This window comes from Lygodium microphyllum, chromosome 2, assembly GCF_053477565.2.
Source record: "Lygodium microphyllum isolate KBCC chromosome 2, Lygodium_microphyllum_v1.1.10, whole genome shotgun sequence".
Classification (NCBI taxonomy): Eukaryota; Viridiplantae; Streptophyta; class Polypodiopsida; order Schizaeales; family Lygodiaceae; genus Lygodium; species Lygodium microphyllum.
Window position 1 is genome coordinate 149,535,905 of NC_141136.1, and position 20,128 is coordinate 149,556,032.

The following is a 20,128-nucleotide window of genomic DNA, read 5'->3' on the forward strand; positions in this document are numbered from 1 at the left end:
CAAAGTCATGTCTGATTTCATTAGGCCAAGAGGGCCATTTTCCTGTCTAGTGCGGGTGCGTTTAATTGGGTTTTTGTTGAGTGTTGTGCTGGACAGGTTTCGTGGTTCGTGGAATTTGGTGGAGCCTGGAGGAGCCTTTGCTGCGATGGAAGCTTCTTGTGGCCACTCCAGGTGATATTTCTCCTTTACGAGTACCTTTCTTTCCTGTTATATGTGTATTTGTACTTGTCGAGGGGATCTATTTTTTTTGGGGACCGGCAACCAAGGCATGAAGTCCCAGGTTTAGGCTAAGTATGTTTGAGGGAGGTCGGAGTAGTCATTGCCTCCTGTAAAGACATTGTTAGACATTGAAAGACCTGTTTTAGAAGGAAGTCCTAGTGGCCCTGTTCTGCTAGCCTGCTAGGCAGCCGTTCTAGGAGTTCTTGTTAGTAGTGAGCCAGTTAGAGAAGCCTGCTAGAAGATCATAATGTTGATGCCAAGACATCCTGAATATCCCAAAAGATGAATATAAATGCGAAGGTGTGTAAAAAGGGGTTCTAACCCCTATCAAAGAAAAGAAATGACATGAAAATAGATAAGCAGTTGATCATTGCCTTGCGAAGGCCTGGTAGGTTCCTGGGGACGAGTCAGACCTGGGGCCGATACCTTGTCTTCCTCGGGGTGGCTTCTTGCTGGAAAAATAATATCAAAACAAGGAAGGTTGGAGCGAAAATAAAAGTGAGCGTTAGAAAAGGATTAAGTGTCGCCTTGCGAGGGCTTGGTAGGTTCTTGGGTGCCGAGACAGGTCCTGAGACCGATGCCCTGTTCTCCTTGGGTCACTACGCTCAGCTCCCTCCTTTTTACATGCCCAAGTATGTTCATCCAATCAAAACCCTCAAAGAAGAGATATACTGAAAGAAAATATCCTTTGTTCAGGCTATAGGAGTCCTCACCTTGTAGGAGCTCCTAGTTGTGTTGTCTTTAGTTGGTCAGTAGTTCAGACTACTACTTAGGGCAACCTCTTTGATAGTTTTTTTTGTTTGGCTGTGTTGGAGCAGCTGGTTAGTGACTCACTTCGGATCTTCTATTAGATGATGCTAGGCCTACTCCTTGTGGATGTTATGCCTTGGTTCTGTCTAGGGGTAGGGGGAGCATTGTGCTGAGTTTTATGATGATAATTGTTTTGTGTCAGTTTGATGCTTCTTTGGTTGTTTATGCGCAGATATCTTCGTGGGTTCGACGGACTGAGTCGTCCTATCCCGTGGTCGCCAATGAAGGATGGATTTTAGGCCCCGGAACATGCCTAAAAATAGGAGAAAAATATGGAAATGCGGGGGAAAATGCTCAACCACGAAGGCGGCAGCTCGAGCGAGCACGATTTTAAGCGTCAAGTACTTGACGGGCGCCCGTACGACACTCCGAGAATTTTCATAATTTTTTCGTGCACCCATGCCAGTCAGTGAAGCTGCAGGCCTGTCCGGAATGTTGAGACGAGCTCACAGAAATTTTCAGAACGCAGTTCGGAGTTCGCACGCGAGAGTTGGCCCGAAACCGGCCGGGGTGCCCGAGAGGGGGCCCAAAATTGAAATTTCAAAAGGTGCAAGAGGGGGGGGTGACCTTTGGCACCCCCCCACAAAAAAAAACGTGGATATGGAGGGGGGGGGCGGCTGAAAACAGCCGCCGAAAAAAACGCGACCCCCCCCCCCCCCCCCAATCGATTGCAGGGCTTACACATAAGCCATAGCTACGAGCCTCCAGGCCTGATCAAGACGATGTGCCGATCAATTCGCCGGTCTCCGCTCCCGCAATGGTGGACTGGTTGGAGAGAGAGAAAACCAGTCTTTCTCTCTCCTCTCTCTCTCCTCTTAGCCCCCGTTCGTGCTTGAAGAAATAGGATGGAGATGGACGGCCGGATGGATGCCGATTCTTGACGGGCTGAAAGAGCAATGCAAAACCGTTGTAGATTGCTGATTCCAAGCAGAATTCATGGCTGGAAATCAATCGTGGGACGTGCCAAATTTAATGAAAAAACCCGCAAGACACGGTAATAATTGTTTTTACAAAGAAAATGGTCTTTTGATGCAAATTTGGTTGATAAAAATGTGTTCATATGGATTGAGTTTTGAGTATGTCGTGCTTTGAGTTGGTTTCTAGCTGTTCATCATTTAAAAATCAGGAAACCATGTGTGGGATAGCAGAAAATAGGGAACCGAGACACGAAAAACCATAAAAATGAAGGAAAACAAGGGTTTTGGGCATATAAATGGGGAAAACCGTCGATACACATCAACTAATCTTTCAATTTTGTTGCAAATGAACTAAGGGCCACAGCCCACAAACTGGTTTTCATTTTCAGCCATTTAAAAAATACAAGAAAATGAAGAAAATGGGGAAAAATGATAAAAACACCATGGAAAATAGGGGAAAAATACATTTGGGGCTACGAAAAATATAGAAAAATAGGATTTATGTTTGTTGATGTATAGCAAGGCTGGGGCATGAAGTTATGCTTCAGTTCAGCCTTGTTTATATGTTGTAGTGTGTGTTTCCTTCCTTTCTCCACATAAAATGACAAGGAAACCCTAAAAGAAATGAATATAATGATGCACTATCAACGGGGAAGGGTAGAGTTGTGGAAAAAAAATGGTTAAATTCCGTTGAGCATGAGGAATAATTTGTTGATTTTATATGCATTGCATCTAGGACGGAATAATAATGATAAAAATTAAAACCTAGTAGCACGAAGATCACTTCGGTGCTAGGTGTTGCAACGAAGCACAAAGCGGTTAGAAAGAAAAGCATGAAAGAGATGATTTGCACTTGCACGCTGCTGGTTTTTAAAATATTTGAGCACTAGGCATCCACCTCTTTGCATGATCATTTAGAGGAAATTAAAAGTATCAGAGCTAGCTCCTGGACATGCATTGCAATTGGTTTATGAGGATATGACCTACGTTGAGAGGCAGTGAGATACCCATGCTGTAGGCTAGTCGTGGGATCCTAAAGGGGAAATCAAGTAAGGACAATGGTACATTCCTGGATACGTTTATTTGGTACCTTGAGTGACGTTTGTGCGAAATGTCTAAATGTTGAGCGACGCATCGAGGGGCCAATCCCCAAGGTGTAGGAGAGTCGCAGAGGGTTGACGGCATTCAGCCGTAGGAGGAACCCCATGTGTATGTGATTCGAGCCTTTTGGCTATGTGGAAGGGACTCCCTCTGAGGAGTAATATTGGGTTAGGATCAGTTGGACTACAACGTATTACAAACGCAATGTTTAGGAAGGCAGAGATTTTGATAGACGCTCCTGGCCGCGAGGCCGAGGGGTTGTCTTGTGCGTAGTGATGAGGCCCGGCTAGTGCATGAGCCAGTGCCGGCCCGTTTTTAGGTCCATCAGGGACCTCATACCCTGTATTGTTGGGGAGACCATGAATTTTGGAAGCTAGCAGATTGGTTGAAAGGAACCCTAACCCTAGGCAAAGGACCCAACAAAGTGGTTCTGAAGTTGTATGGGTCATAGAAAGGTAATGGATCTATCTCCATCGAAGTCTTATCAAACTCTTCCAATGAAGGTACAAATGGAACAACAACAAAAGAAGAAGCTGTCAAACAGATATTTCCCAAGAAAATAGAGGCACGGTCCCTAACAGTGGGCACTGTAAGCCAACTCCCAAAAGATGCAAAGTCCTTGTCGATGGGTGAATACTTCCTACTTGAACCACAAACAACTTCTGAAATTACCTCCGATAGTGAGCTAGAGGCATGGATGTACTGCTCTCCCTACTACATGGCCAAAGCAGAGCTAGAGACAGAGGCATAAGATGAAGTAGAGAACCTGTTCTTCTCTTACAAAGCTCCTATAGAGATAGAGACAGAGACAGAGACAGAATCCGAAGAGGATGAAGATGACACGGAAGAGGTAGAATATGAAAGTGAAATTGAAGAATCTATCCTAATCGAAGAGGATACATATGAAGAGGAAGTTCCAGAAGCACCAAAAGTAGAAGAGCTCATGTTGTGAGACAGAATGGCGATGGTACCATTTGGTCTGGTAAATGGATCCTCTCATATGAAAAATCTTTATAAAAAATGGATTAAGAAGAATAAGCCATCTTTCAGCAATGGCTCTTGCCACCCTCATCCACCCTTGCCAAGAAAAGATGATGATGATGCCCCTTTCCAACAAGCACTAGTCCCACGACTCTAGCAAACATCAGAGGGTCCCTATTATGTGTAATTCCTGGATGCATCATCAGAAGACAAGTCTTCAAGCCAAGAGGTAACTAAATTTCAAATCAAACCCGAAACAGCTCTAATCCCATTTCAACATCCCAAGGAGCAATCCAAGTCTCCACCAAAAGAATAAGTCTGTTTTAGTGGAACATCAGATGAGGACACCACTCCCTTGAAGGAGTCGGCCAGAAGCAGTCACTGGGACCTTCATCCGTGAAGTAGAAGGAGATGGATCTAAACTCCACCTGAAGGGGGGTAGCAGCCTACTAGAAGAGGAACTGTCGATCCTACATAACTTATTGAAAGAGAATCTGGACGTGTTTGCATGGTCATACAAGGACCTGAAGGGGATTTATCCCACAATACGTCAACGTCACATTGATCTAGAGCCTAATTCCAAGCCAGTATGGCAATGACAGAGGCGAATGAGTCCAAATTATTTGACCTTGGTGAAAACAGAGCTACTGAAGCTTATGGAAGCCAAGTTCATCTTTCCAGTGGCCAACATGAATGGGTCTCACCCATCGTGGTCGTACTCAAGAAGAATGGAGAATTGGGAATATGTGTGGATTTCCACAAGTTGAATCCCAAGACCAAGAAAGGATCACTTTTCTATTCCTTTCACAAACCAAGTGTTGGACATAGTGGCAGGACATGAGATTTATTCCCTTTTCGATGGGTTCAGTGGATATAACCAACTGCAGATAGCAGAGGAAGATCACTCCAAGAAAACCATCACCATATAGTGGGGGACCTATGCTTATAGAGTGATGTTGTTTGATCTTTGCAATGCCCTTGTTACCTTCTAGCGAGTGATGATGACCGCATTTCAAAATCATCTGCATGACTTCATTGAGGTATACTTGGATGATTTTTGTGTTTATAGTTTGATCCTTAAACATTGGGGACATTTGGAGCAATGCTTTGATCGATGTCGGGAGTATGGGATCTCCCTCAACCCTAACAAATGTATATTTGGAGTCTCTTCTGGTGTTCTGTTGGGTCACATTGTCTCTACACAAGGGATAGCAACAGATCCTTCAAAGATTAAGAAGATTGCAGGCTTGACAGTACCAACTAACATCAAACAGTTGAGGGAATTTCTTGGCCATGTGGATACTATAGAAGGTTCATAGCCCATTTTGCAACAAAGGCAGCCCCTTTGCACAGGCTTTTGCAGAAAGATGCGGAGTTTGTTTGGACAAAAGATTGTGACAAGGCTTTCAACACTCTAAAGCAGTGCCTGGTTGAGGCACCCATCCTGCAACCTCCTGATTGGATGAAGGAGTTTCATGTGTACACTAATGCATCAATTGAAGGTTTAGGCGTAGTCCTATGCCCGCCAGAAGGGCTCTTCAAAGCTGGATCAGCCCATTTACTATGCAAGCTCAAAGTCACTGATAGAGAGTAGAACTACACAGTGACAGAGCTAGAGTGCTTGGCAATGGTGTTTGCCCTGGAGAAGTTTCACCACTACCTGTTGTCAACTCACTTTAAATTTTATGTAGATCATGAGGCCCTGTCCTTCCTAATGAACAAAGAAGATGTGAAGGGAAGAATGATGAGATGGCTCCTTCTATTCCAGGAGTTTGACTTTGAGGTAATCACCAAACCTAGTCGCTCCCATGTTTTGGTTGATCATCTGTCGCATATCGCGCAGACTGTAGAAGAGGAGCAGGATGATCCAGACCTCCCAGATGTTTCCTTATTTCTGGTCGATACTATAACTCCCTGGTATGTAGACATCACCAACCTGATGGCAACCCAACAGTACCCTCATGGCATCTCTAGTCGGGAAAGAAAGAAGCTTCTATTAGAATCAGCCCCCTACACCATGTTAGGCGGCGCACTATACAAGAAGGGCAAAGATGAAGTGCTTAGAAGATGTGTTGTAGGAGACAAGATTGGGATTGTTTTGAAGGCTTGCCATGACAAGCCATGTAGAGGCTACTTTGTAGGGGAAGCCACAGTCAGGAAGGCTCTAATCGTAGGATACTAGTGGCCAACCCTCCACAAGGATGCCTATGACTACTGTAAGCGATGTAATGCTTGTTAGTGAATGGAAAAACCCACCAAAACAAGTGCCATGCCACTGTAACCTATCCTTCCCCTAAAGCTGTTCGAGAAGTGGGGGTTTGATTTCATGGGTCCCATTGATCCACCTACCAGATGGAAGCAGAACATACGTCTTAGTCAGTACTGACTTTGTCACAAAGGGGTGTGAAGCTAAAGCTCTGAAGCAGGATGATGGTAACAACATAGCTATGTTCATGTATAAGAATATTATCACCCATCTTGGTAGTCCCCTTGAGCTGGTAAGTGACAGAGGTACTCATTTCCTTAACAAAATCATGGAAGAGTTGACAGAGCTGTACAAGATTTACCATCCAAGTCCACTCCTTACTACCCTAGAGCCAAGGGCCAAGTCGAAGTCACCAATCGCATCCTCTGCTTGATCCTAACAAGGACGATTGCTGCACATCGTCGTGATTGGGATGATCGACTTACAAAAGCCCTTTGGATGTACAGAACCTCCCATAATGCTGTTATAGGATAGACCCCTTTCTAGCTAGTGTATGGTATCGAAGCCATCTTCCCTATTGAACTAGAATTTCCCTCTTTGGGAGTGGCAGTTAAAGAATGCTTGGGAGATGATGAGTCACTGCAATAGCACCTCTTGCACTTGGAATGTTTGAATGAGATTCGGCGGATGGCCCTACAGTGCATGGAAACCAGTCAAGCGGGATGCAAGGCTTACCATGACAGCTTCATCAAACACAAGGAGTTCAATGAAGGTGATCTGGTTCTAGCCTATGATTCACGATTTGGCAAGTTTCCTGGCAAGCTTCAACAATGATGGATGGGCCCGTACAAGGTACTTGCTATCAATCCAAATGGCTATGTCAAAGTGCAAGCTATCGACGCTTTTGAGGATCCCTTTCTGATAAATGGCTATCGCCTCAAGAAGTATTTTCCTCCTTGGGAATCTTGGCAATCACAGTTGGCCGACTCTTTTCCCTTTGGGCGTGGAGATGTACTCCTTCTAGTGCTTCTAATAACCATCCTGTTTATTCTTATGAGGCGGCCTCATTCTATTAGCCCCTCACAGACACCTCCCACCCCTCCTTTGTTCTCTTCTCATCTAATCCAGTTGCGGTGGCGAGGATAGTTTTGACACATGGTATTTCTACCATTTTCTTTATTAATTTCAACAAAAAAAATTTAAAAAAAGGATACATCGGTCATAGGAGAAAATGACTTAGGTCCCTATCATGCCGATCTATTGTTTGAGAAAAGATGGAAACACCCTCGGGAGTAGGAGAAAGAAAAAAAAAGGAAAAATAATAAAAATAATAAAAAATAAAAAAATAAAAAAAGAGAAAAAAAATCAATATTGGGAGAAAAGGCAACAATTCCCTATCATAGCAGGCCTCGCTCAAGAAAAGGTGGCAAACACCCTTGGGCGGGAAGCTGGATGTGGAAAAGGTGGTAACACCCTATAGTTTAGGATAGCTGAATCACCAGCATAAAATTTCTAGAAGCAATTCAAATCCACCTCCCTTGGTGCCTTGTCTCTGCAACTTCATCAGTCCATCCTACCCCTACAACAAATGACATCTTCTACAAACAATCAAAGTACTAGACTTGTTGGTTGCCTCCCTAGGTACGCCTCATCTTCAATATCCTAATAATAATAGTAGACAACGTGATCTTCATCGACAACCCTTTGAGCGTGGTGAGCTTTCATCCTAACCAGATGGAGATGTGACTATGGGTTACCGTTTGTATCTATCAAGTGAGTGTGAGACACAGGGTGGAATTAGTGACCAGTCCTTGCCCTTTACATTCAACAGAGAGGTATGATGTGTGAATGGAGTGTTGCATACACGGGTTGGGCTTCTCAATGCACAAATCACAATTTGTTCCTGTGCACTGCACTATAAGGCTCCCTGGCCTTCCTTTCTCTCATTGTATGCCGACACAAGGCGGGATGCATAGTTGCACCATCAAATGCGCACACTGCATACAACCTCTACACAAGTGACAGTGAGGCTTACATCAATGGGTTGCCCTCCTATATCTATCAACAGAGCATGCGATAGAGGGGGGCTGAGTGTGACTGGTGTTTCTTCAATCAATTATCGAGAGGTGAGAATTGAGGGAATTTACTACACTTGGAGTCAGGTATGTTCTCATTTTCCTATGCACCCACCAGATGGGTCTCTGCCATCGTCACAAGACACGTCACTCTGTTCTATACACTGCACTGCTACAAGGCTCCCTGGCTTTCCTGCTTGCACCTATGCCAAACGGCTTGGATGCACTAATGCACCATCAACTGTGCACCCTGGCATACTCCCTTTGCACCATTCCCTTTTCGATTCCTAAACCGGGTCTGAGCTATGGGTTTCATCATTATTAACTTGAGTTATGTAAGTTATGGGGCAAGTGACTATTCTCTCATCCCATTTGAGTGGCAATGAGCTGAGTGCCTATCCTTCGTCAATGGCATCTACCCCGATGGGATTTATCAACTAACTACCTCCCTGGGTGCTGTTGCATGCTCCTTGCCATGCTAGTTGAACATTGGAGGGAGCCATAGTACCTTCTACAACAGCCAACTCCAACCCTTCTGTAGTAGTGACAGTTCCTTCAACTATACACGAACCGGGCCAAGTTTTTCTAACCCTATCCTTATGATTGCAAGTGTATGTCATGTGTTAAGTGTGGGAATGCCAGAGTCCAGTCGATTGACGAGTCCTAGGCTGTGTTGATGCATCTAACCCTGTCTGTTAAGGTTTTAAGTGTGGGGATGCGTCGCTGCACGTCTATGATGCATACCCTCTGCATATGCCTCACTTTAATCCTACATGTATGCCATGACCTGATTTTACCCAGATGGGGTCCCTTCCCTACCCACTCATCCACTTTCACCCCACTCCTAGCACCATTCCATCTCTATTTCCCTTTATTACATGTTTTGTTGTTTTTCCCTGTGAATGCACCCTACGTTCACCGGAATCCACATCCCACCTTATAGCCCTATTCATCCCTTTGAATGGTACACTTTTCCTTTTTTCAGCCCCTATTCTGATCACCGGTTCAAAAGTTATTAATTTTTGAAGAATTTCTCGTAACTTTGATGTGTTTCCATGTGAACATGCCATATTTTCACCAGAATTCCAATTTCATTTGACTACTGTGTCCAACCAATCTTTCCCCACATTTTTCCTTTTTTCTCCACCCTATTTCAACTGTTGGATTTTTCATTATTAATTTTTCAATGTGTTTTCGGTTTTGTTTTTTGTGTTTTTCACATGTGAACCCCTCCTAACTCCACCAGAAGTGAGTTTTGATGGGGGAAAGTCCTGTGAATCCCCTTCCTTTGAACATTTTTCCTTTTTACTACCCTTTGGTTTGCTACTCGGTTCTTTGCATATTAATTTTTGAGCCCATTTTTGAGACCATTTCTTGGATTTTTCCATGTGAATGCATCCTATCTCAATCAGACCCATGTTTTGATGTGATAGGTTTGTCGGGCACATTATTTTGCACATTTTTCCTTCTTTTTGCCCTGCATTCCAAAAAGTGAATTTTGCAATATTAATCCTCGTATGTATTTTTGGAGTCGTATTTCACATTTTTCCCATGTAAACACCTGATTTTTCCCCAAAACCTGTGTTGCATTTTTTTGTCATATTTTCCTCGTCTCTTGATACATTTTCCCTTCTTACAGTCTTTCAATCCAATGTACGGTTTGGGTTTTATTAAATTTTCTTCCTCTTGACCTGTTGTCGCATCTCTTGTGTCATGCGTGAACACACATGTTATCGGTTTTAAGCACCTCGGGACACCCCCGTGACGTCTGTGCCCCGTGTGTCGCCGTCCAAGCCCCGTTTGATCTCGCCGATGCAAATTTTTTTACTCCCGCCTTGCGCACGCGCGCAGGACAGGGGTGCGCTAACCTTTTAATGGATTTATAAAAAAAATTAACCCATAAAAGAAAAAAATCCCAAAAAAAAAGAAAAAAGAAAAAAAAACCCCTCCCCCCCCGTAACCACCCCTCTCCCCCTGCGTGCGCCCTCCCTCCCTTTCCCCCACCTTCTTTCTTCCCTTTCCCTCTCCCCTTCCCTTCCCTTCTTCTTCAACCTCCTTCCCCACCACCATCTCCCTCCTCCTTGTCAGCCAGCTGCCTCCTTTGCTGTCGCTGCCCTCCTTTCGGCCGCCTTCGCCTAGTGATCTCCCTCCTGGCCACCACCTGGGCCTGCTACAGGCACCCGTCGCAGCCATCACCGTCGAAACTGTTGTTGACGCCACCACAGTCGCCGCCACCGCCCGTCGTCCGCTGTCTCCACCCTCCTCCTTCCAGCGCCTGTTGCCGTCTTCTCCGCCCTCTCCGGCTCTTTCTCCTCCTACGGCTGTTGTTTCTCCTTCTTTTTACCCTTCTTCTTCTTGTTTATCTCCTCCTCTCCCCTACCACCCCTCCCATCGTCCGCCTCCCCACCACCACCTTTTCCCCTTACCCCCTACTCCCTTGTAACGAACGCCCACCCACTCCCCTCCATTTTTAAATTTCAACCAAAACACACCATTTTTATTTTAAAAATCACCAAAAACCAACCCAACCCCCCATTAGTCCCCCTTCCCACAGTCATCCCCCACCAAAATATAAACCCGCAGCCCTTCCCCCTCCTCCCTCACAGCCCCTGTTCCCCTGCCTCCCTCCTTGTAGTTTTCAAGAAAACAACAAAACCAAAACCTACGACCCCCACACGTAGCCAACCCGCCAACACCCCCCGCAGTCGTGGTTCTTGTGTCGTCTTGGGGTGTCTCCCTTGCTACATTTTCTCGTGCGTGTTTGTGTTGTTTGCATGCGTTCACACGTGGGGACACGCGTCCGACTTGTTCGTGCGATGGGGTGCTGCAGCTGTTTGTATGCAGTCACGAGTACTTTTCATCCCAAAAACCCTAAAAACACATAAAAATTTCAAAAATTCATGAAAATTCAATTGAAATCTAAAAAACTTACAAAAAAAATCTTGAAAAATCTCCAATAATTCTGCAAACAATTGAAATATTTTTCAAACTGAAAATCTCAGAAAAAAATTACAAAAAATTCAAAAATTCAACTTTCTTTTCAAAAACATGTAAAAATGGACAAAATTCATTAAAAATTAATAAAAATACTAATATAAATTCAAAAAAAATCATAAACTCCCTTGTACATTTTGAAAATATTTTTCCAATTGAAAATGCTTTCCTAATTGGCCAAAGTATTATTTGAAGATAAAACCCTAATTTTGATGCCATAATTCTAAAAACCCAAACCATAGCAATAAAACCCAACCAAAACAAAATCCCAACATATCCATCGTTTTATTTTATTTCAGTCATGTGTAGCACTTGTTTCATTATTATTTTTTTGTCAATGTGTTAGTTGGTTTCCAGTTTGTTTTTACGGCAGGACGACTAGTCTTAGTCAACCTTCTGTCAGTTTTTTGTGGATTATCCGTGGATTGTGCATTCCATCTTTGAGGATGTGGTATCAGACTTTGCAAATAGACCCACACACCACCAGGTTCTTTTTCATTTTTTCCTCTCTCATGTTGCACCATAACACACACTTCATTGTAAGAAAAATCAACTGACCGTTGCACACACCAAATTAACAGAATCCACATCCTAAAATTGTAAATAAAATAAACCAAATGTTAATTGTAAAAGAAACCTTGCCGTTGCACAAGCGCCTTTGGCACCATAACCCACTTAATTTTTGTTAATTAAAATCCATTCACCAGTGCACATGCACACACGTTACAGACACATTAAAATGTAATTAAAATAAACCCCCCAAAGTCACTCATGCATGCACTCAAGTGCCACACATAATGTAATTGTAACAATGAACTGCATCAGTAGAGACCCAGACAAGTTAAGTCGTGTCAAGTTTGAGAGGGGCTGGGGCTACGTTAGTTTCACCCATCCACTTCACAACACTGTAGGACATTGAACGTTACATGGGATTTGGGATTATCAATCGCTGCTCATTATATTTTCAGTCAGAGTCTTTGGTTCAGTCATGATTTTTTGAGTCAGTGTCTGGGCTACGGTATGTGTGCCATCTTTGTTTTATTTTGCGTGCTTGATACGGGGAAATAGGGTGCATGTTTGTTGCATAGCATGAAGCTTTCGGCCGCATATGTGTGTAGGTCATGTCAAATTTTTCGTAGGATGTGGTTTGCTTGGGGTGGTTTGGTTCAGTCCAGCCAGTCTTGTCATAATTTTTTCTCATGTCAATGGTCTCAATGGTGGTTTTGTTTGTGGGTTTTGCAGGTTTTCTCTTTTTATTCCTGGTTCTGTGTGTGTGGGTTTTGCAGGTTTTCTCTTTTATTCTCTTTTAGTCTGAATGGCATCTTCTTCTTCTTCTCCCCCTCCAATTATGGTATAGCATGTTCCCCTCGCAGTCCATGATTATTCCCTCCTTTTAGAGGTGGATTGCATTTGACGTGCAGGCCTCAGAACATTGCCGTCTATGGATGAGAAACTGTGTTACTCCTTGGCTTCTTACAAAAACTAGTCTGGTCTGGTTTATAGCCACACATTCTATTTATCTGTAGCTAATATCAGTGAAGCACTGTGCTTGCCCATTTCTGCTTCTTTTGTGCCCAGTGGTAACCAGTTACTTACTACTGAAGAGATTGTTACGCTCTTGAAGAAGGAAACTTCTACACCCTTGCTCCTTAACTAGCTTATTAACAGTTCAAGGGTATCTATTGCCCATATATATTCTCCCATATGGAAGCAGCTATGCCAGTTCCTACAAGGACTAGTTTATGTCGAGCAAGTTTGCATCTAAGTATCTTTCCAAGGAACTGTTCACAGCTTCTGTGAAGATTCTAGAGGGTGCTAAGTTCAATTGGGCAGGCTTTCTATTATCCAAGATGGATCAACATTTTCAGCACATACGGAAGGGTCAAATCATTAATGTCTCCTATGGTACCTTCTTGCAGCAAATTATTACTCTTGCACCTCCTCCTAGTGGTGTGATTGTCACTAAATTGATTGCTTATTACACATTCTCTATTTAATAAATTCATGTCAATAAATTAATGACTTAGTTTTCTTTAAGTGTTGATGATGATCTAGCATGGCCATGAGACCATTTAGAGACTAGTATTCCTAGTGTATCACTTAATGGGGTGATCAAAGCACTGTGATGGGGTTATCTGATACAAGCAGTACAAGTTATGAAGGGGAAAATAAGTGTCTGCCAGGTGTAAGAGTGCACATAAGAACCAAGGAGTTACACATAAATGAAGATGTATTGAGTTCTAAGAAGAGGAAGTGCATTAGCATTGTGTGATGTATTTATGTGTGCATCCAAGGACACTTGGGAATGTTTTACTTGTGTGTAATGAGCATTGCATTCATTTGGGGTCATCCTCTCCCCTACAAGTCAAGGTTTAAGGTCTTTTATTTCATTAAGAAAGACGAGAGAGGGAATTCTCTCACTAAGAAAGATGAGAGAACGTGATCCTCTCGAAGTGAGGAGAGAAGTGATTTTCTCTTTCTAAGGTCTAAAATGACACAAGATTTTGTGTGGAATTCAATCTTAAGGTCGAGGCCTAAGGCAATCTAATGAACTCTCATTATCTATGACTCAAAGTGGTTGCATGGACCACAAGTTAAGAGTACAGTTTAAAATTTTGTTTTTTTCGAAAATCTACTTTTTAAAATATCTCACAATAGAAAAACGATCTCTACAAACAGGCCACAAGGGTTATCGAAAATAGCGAGATCTACAACTTTTGTGTTGGACGTTTTTTAATCCAAACAACGTACAAAGAGATATCTCGAAATTAGTGCTACAGAGTGGAACAAGCACATCTTCCAAGAAGAGAAGCTCTTGAAAGCCTATGAAAGAGGAGGCTCTCTTTGGGCATGGGAGAGGGGGTGAAGGAAGCATTACTTTGCATGTATCCAAGAGGAGAAGAGAAGGTGCAAGTGCTGCATAAGCCCTGCTGAAATCAAGTGCTGCGGAAGCTCTACTGAAATCAAGTTCCAAGAGGAGAAGAGAAGGTGAAAGTGTTGCGGAAGCTCTGTTGAAATCAAGTTCCAAGAGGAGAAGAGAAGGTGCAACTGTTGCAGAAGCTCTGCTGAAATGAAGCGCCAAGAGGAGAGCCCTACACATATTGTGTAGGAGAGAAGGAGACTCAAGAAGGATCAAAAGGTGCCAACTTCTAAGTTGTACAAGTGTTAGCTAGTTGTATATCGTGCAAGGAACTGTGATCTTGTTTCCAAGATCTAAAAGTAAGAAATGGCTTATGTGTAACGGAGGAGCTTGCTCCTTGTCAATAATATAACTCCACAAGGGGGGGGACTAGCCCATCTTCCAATCCCTAGTGTGGTGCCAATTTCTCTACCTCTCTCTCTACATCTTTTTTTTCTCCCATCTATTCTCCCTCTGTGCCAACATAATATTCACCATATATTTTTTAAGTATATAAGAAAGTCGAGCGTGTATCTCAAAATTTATACTAGTGGTATCAGAGCAAGTCTCTTTGCTTTTCTCAAAGTAAAGGTGATCCTTGCAAGAAGAAGGTAAAGATGGCAACTGATGAAGTGCCTACAAGTGAGCAATTACATGCTTAATTGACAGAGTATCGTAGCTTGTTGGAAATTCCCAAAGTACATCAATTTATTGATAGCTTAAGGGCAAGGGAAGAAGCTACTTATGAAGGATCGAATCCTCCAAAAGATGGTGATACTAGAGGAAACACCGTTGCACTAATTGATGGTGAAGATGCAAAGCATCCAATTGCTGAGAAGCTTCCTAGAAGGAAGAAGGATTCTCGGGTCAAGAAGAGTAAAAAGACCTCACCTCGAGTGAGGTGGATAAGGAGGGAGTTATCTCCCTCAGTAACCAACTACTCCCATGATTACTCAAGTTCCTCCTCCTCCTTATCATCTTCTAGCTTCTACTTTCTTGATTCTAAGTCTCGTGCAATCCACAAACGGACAAAGAGGGATCATAAGAGGAGCAAGCTGAAGAAGACTAAGACTTTCAAGTCTGGGGATAAGGACATAAAGTTTGACTCTTACTCTAGTAAGAGAGATCCTACTAAGGCATTAGCATTTGTCAAGCAATTTGAAGTTGCTTTTTTTGATGGTAACTTCTCAGAAAAGTCCAAGCTAAGGCATGTAGGCATGCATTTGAAAGACATCGCTAGCAATTGGAGGTTGACTCTCATTTTGGAGGGAAGGAAACCTACGACTTGGGAAAAGTTCAAGAAGTTTTTTATGATCAATTCTTGCCTCCTAATTTTGAGAATGATGTCAGGAAGGAGTGGGATTGGCTAGGCCAAAAAGAGCATGAAAAGGTCACTAGTTATGTAGACAAGTTTTGGTCTACTCTTCTCAAGGTTACTCCTTTCATGGAGATCAGTGATGAAGAGAAGAAAAGGAAGTTTGAAGCTGGCCTACTCCCTCATTTACATAGAACCATGAAGGTGTATCCATATGAAACCTTATCTCGCATGATGGAGTCTTCCATCATAGCTAAAAGTTTGCATACACCTGGTACATATCAAAAGTTGGAGATGAGTTCTTATAGAGCTAGACAAGAGCAGCTCTATGATCAACCAAGAGACAGGACTAATTGAAGAACGCCTACCTTTACCCACGACCAATATTCAAAGCCAGAGGGTAACAAGAAGAAGTGTAACTATCTCTCACCCTCAAAGATACAAAAGTACAAAGAGGAAGGAAGGTGCTTTCTTTATGGTGAGTTAGGGTATATGAAGCCTGATTGTCCTCACAAAGGGAAGGAAGCAAATGTGGTTAGAGATCCTCCTCTACCATCCTCAAATTCTGTTCCAGATGTGCAAGCTAACACTCATTCAAATGAGAAGAAAACACAACTCTTAAAGGGTTGGGGGACACTCAACAATCAATGAGTTTTGATACTCTTTGATCTAGGGTCCACAGATAATTTTGTGTCAGCAGATACTGTTGAAAGGCTACAAATTCCACCGAATCAATTGGGAACACCAATTGGATCAGGTTTGGCATTTGAAGGACTTACAACCAATTCTACTCCTATTCAAGGGAAGTTGAATCTTAGAATTGGGGATTACCGTGACCAAGAATCTTTTCTACTTGCACCCATAGGTAATTGTGATGTTATCTTAGGCATGCTTTGGCATTACAAGATTAGACCTCTTCCGATTTTGTTAAGAAGGCCCTTTCATTTCAATTCAAGCGTCGGAACATAGTATGCATTGCTGATGCTGGAGATTGGCTTGTGCCAATGGTTAGTCATGTTAGCATTTCTAAATAAATGAAGAAAGCTATTTCTGCGTACATGATTTTTGTGAGAGAGTCAAAAGAAACTAATGATTTAAGGGCACTTGGTGCCTCTAATGAACACACAATACCAACTAATTCTTCTAAGTCTTAGACTTTAAAAGAACCCCTCTCTTTAATTGACCAAGCTAGACATGATTTTGTTAAACAATATGAAGATTGTTTTAGTGATTTTCTCCTAGGAGAGTTACCTCCTAAGCGCCCGGAAGATCACACAATTGATCTTATCCCAGGCAGTTCCAACCACCTTACCGAGTAAGTGCAAGTTTGCAAGAGGAGATCCTAACACAAGTAAACGAACTGTTGGAAAAAGGGTTAGTTCAACCTAGCGCTTCTCCATACTACTCTCCAGTCTTACTTGTTCAAAAGAAAGATGGTTCTTTCTATATGTGCATATACTACAGATCTTTGAACAAGATCACAATCAAGAATCGTTTTCCTCTCCCAAGGATAGATGATATCTTGGATAAGTTGCAAGGGGCTAGTATCTTTAGTCGCATTGATCTCAAGAGTGGCTATCACCAGATATAGATAGCACCTAAAGATGTTCATAAGACAGCTTTTCGTATAACATTTAGACTATATGAGTTCTTAGTCATGCCATTTGGTTTGACTAATGCACCCGCCACATTCAATCAAATGATGGAGAGACCTCACTCAAAGTTCACATGTGTCTTCTTTGATAACATTCTAATATTTTCACGGTCTAAAGAAGAGCATAGAAAATATATATCTATTGTTTTTCAAGAGCTTTGCAAGCATAGACTATAGGTCAATGGTAAGAAGAGTGAAAATTTTCTTTCGAAAATTCATTACTTAGGCCATATTGTTTCTCACAATTTGGTGAGAATGGATCTTGAGAAGATTTGAGCCATTGTTGAGTGGCCTACATCTACTTTTGTGCATGAAGTTAGAAGTTTCTTGAGCCTATGTTTATACTATAGAAGGTTCATACGAGGTTTTGCGTATGTTGCATCTCCTCTACATGACCTTACTAAGAAGAGAATGCCTTTTGCTGGGGATCAAGGCAACTACAAGCCTTTGAAAGAATTAAGTTTTTTGTGACTCAAGAACCGGTTCTCATAGTTTCGGATCTTTAAAAACCTTTTGAAGTTCACTACGATGCTTCTAGGGATTGCATTGGAGCTGTGCTTAACTAAGAGCATCATGCAGTAGCATTTGAGAGCCGACGCCTCAAGGATCATGAGCTACATGCTCTAGTATATGAGAAAGATCTTATGGCGGTGGTACATGCTCTTCAAGTATGGAAACACTTTTTAGTTGGTGCAAATTTTGTTATTAAAACAAATCACCAAAGTCTAAGATACTTCCTCACTCAGAAGAAGCTCTCAGAGAAACAGATGCGTAGGGCAAATTTCTTATCTATGTTTCATTTTCAAATCCTTCACACATCTGGAACTAAGAATGTGGTAGTAGATGCTCTGTCACGGCGACCTCGAGTGAATGCAATCACAACCGTTTTACCATAACGAGTTCATGGATTTACCCAAAATGTATGCAACTGATTCTAACTTCTCAACCATATGGGATTATCTTAACTCGGGTCAGTCGATTACACTTTACTTGATTCGAGATGGTTATTTGTATCATCATCAAGCAATTTGTGTAGCATTACCATTGCAACACAAGGTAATGGATGAAACACATGCATCTCCATATGTTGGACATAGGGGTATTCTACCCACTACTCAAGCATTGGAAATATATTTCTTTTGGCCCACTCTTAGAGCTGACATTGAAAGATATGTCCGCAAGTGCAAGATATGCCAAAAACTAAAGTATGGTAGACATAAATCACCTGGTCTACCGAAGCCATTACCTATTCCCAATGAGCCTTGGGAAAGTATAGCCATGGACTTTATCATGGAGCTTCCTCGGACACAAGTAGGCAATGATGCAATCTGGACTATCATTGATAAATTCAGTAAGCAAGCTCACTTTATACCTGTGCAAAAGACAATCAAAACTGATCATATGGCTAAGATATTCATTGCTCATATTTTCAAGCATCATGGCATGCCTAAGTCCATTATAAGTGATCAAGATCCCGCATGACCAACCTCTTTTGGCAAGCTCTCTTCGAGAACCTTGAGACAAAGTTAAAGTTTTCATCCTCTTATCATCCTCAAATGGATGGGTAGAGTGAAAGTGCTAATTCTATTGTTTTGGACCTTTTGAAATCCTATGTCTCTGATAATCAAAGAGAATGGGAAAAGTATTTGCCTTTAGTAGAGTTTTCATACAATAATATGGTGCACTCTAGTACTGGTAAGGCACCCTTTAAGATCATCTATGGTAAGCCTCATTTACCACCCATTCTTCTTACAAAGGATAAGATCTTTGCAACATATGAGTTTGTTAGAGACATTAATACAACTTTCACTCAAGTAAAAGCTGCTATCCAAAGGACACAAGAGAAGCATAAATGCGAAGCAAATAAGCATCGTCGTAAATTAGATCTCAAGTTGGGACAGTGTGTTCTTCTTAATTTTGAGAAGGCTCACTTGAAGAAGTAGAAAGGTCAAAAGAGTAAAGTGGTTAAGCTTTCTAATCGCTATTATGGCTCTTTCAAGATCACAGATAAGATAAACGATGTGACTTTTTGTTTGGATCTACCAAGTCATTGGAACATTCATAATGCTTTCCATGTAAGTTTGCTACGTCCCTATATTGGAGAACCTCCAATGGAACCAATCAAGAAAGATTTACCTGACATAGAAGAGACAGAAGAGTTCCTTGTGCCTAAAAGAATTTTACACCATCAGGACAATACTCTAAGGTCATATAAGGTATTATGGAAGTATCTGGTTAAGTTTAAGAATCATCCCCCATTGGACACTCAGTTTATGACTGATAGAGAACTACAATACTTTCCAGATCTTCTTAAGGACTAAGTATCCCCTCTACAGTTGAGGTCAACTATTTAGAAGCCAGAGGGATGTCACTAAATTGATTGCTTATTACGCATTCTCTATTTAATAAATTCATGTCAATAGATTAATGACTCACTTTTCTTTAAGTTTTGATGATGATCTAGCATGGCCATGAGACCATTTAGAGACCAGTATTCCTAGTGTATCACTTAATGGGGTGATCAGAGCACTATGACGGGGATATATGGTATAGGCAGCACAAGTTATGAAGGGGGAAAGAAGTGTTTGCCAAGTGTAAGAGTATACACATGAACCAAGGAGTTACACATAAATGAAGATGGATTGAGTTCTAAGAAGAGGAAGTAAATTAGCATTGCGTTATGTATTTATGTGTGCATCCAGGGACGCTTGGGAATGTTTTACTTGTGTGTAATGAGCATTGCATTCATTTGGGGTCATCCTCTCCCCTACAAGTCAAGGTTTAAGGTATTTTCTTTCATTAAGAAAGACGAGAGAGGGAATTCGCTCACTAAGAAAGACAAGAGAATGTGATCCTCTGGAAGTGAGGAGAGAAGTGATTTTCTCTTTCTAAGGTCTAAAATGACACAAGATTTTGTGTGGAATTCAATCTTAAGGTTGAGGCCCAAGGCAATCTAA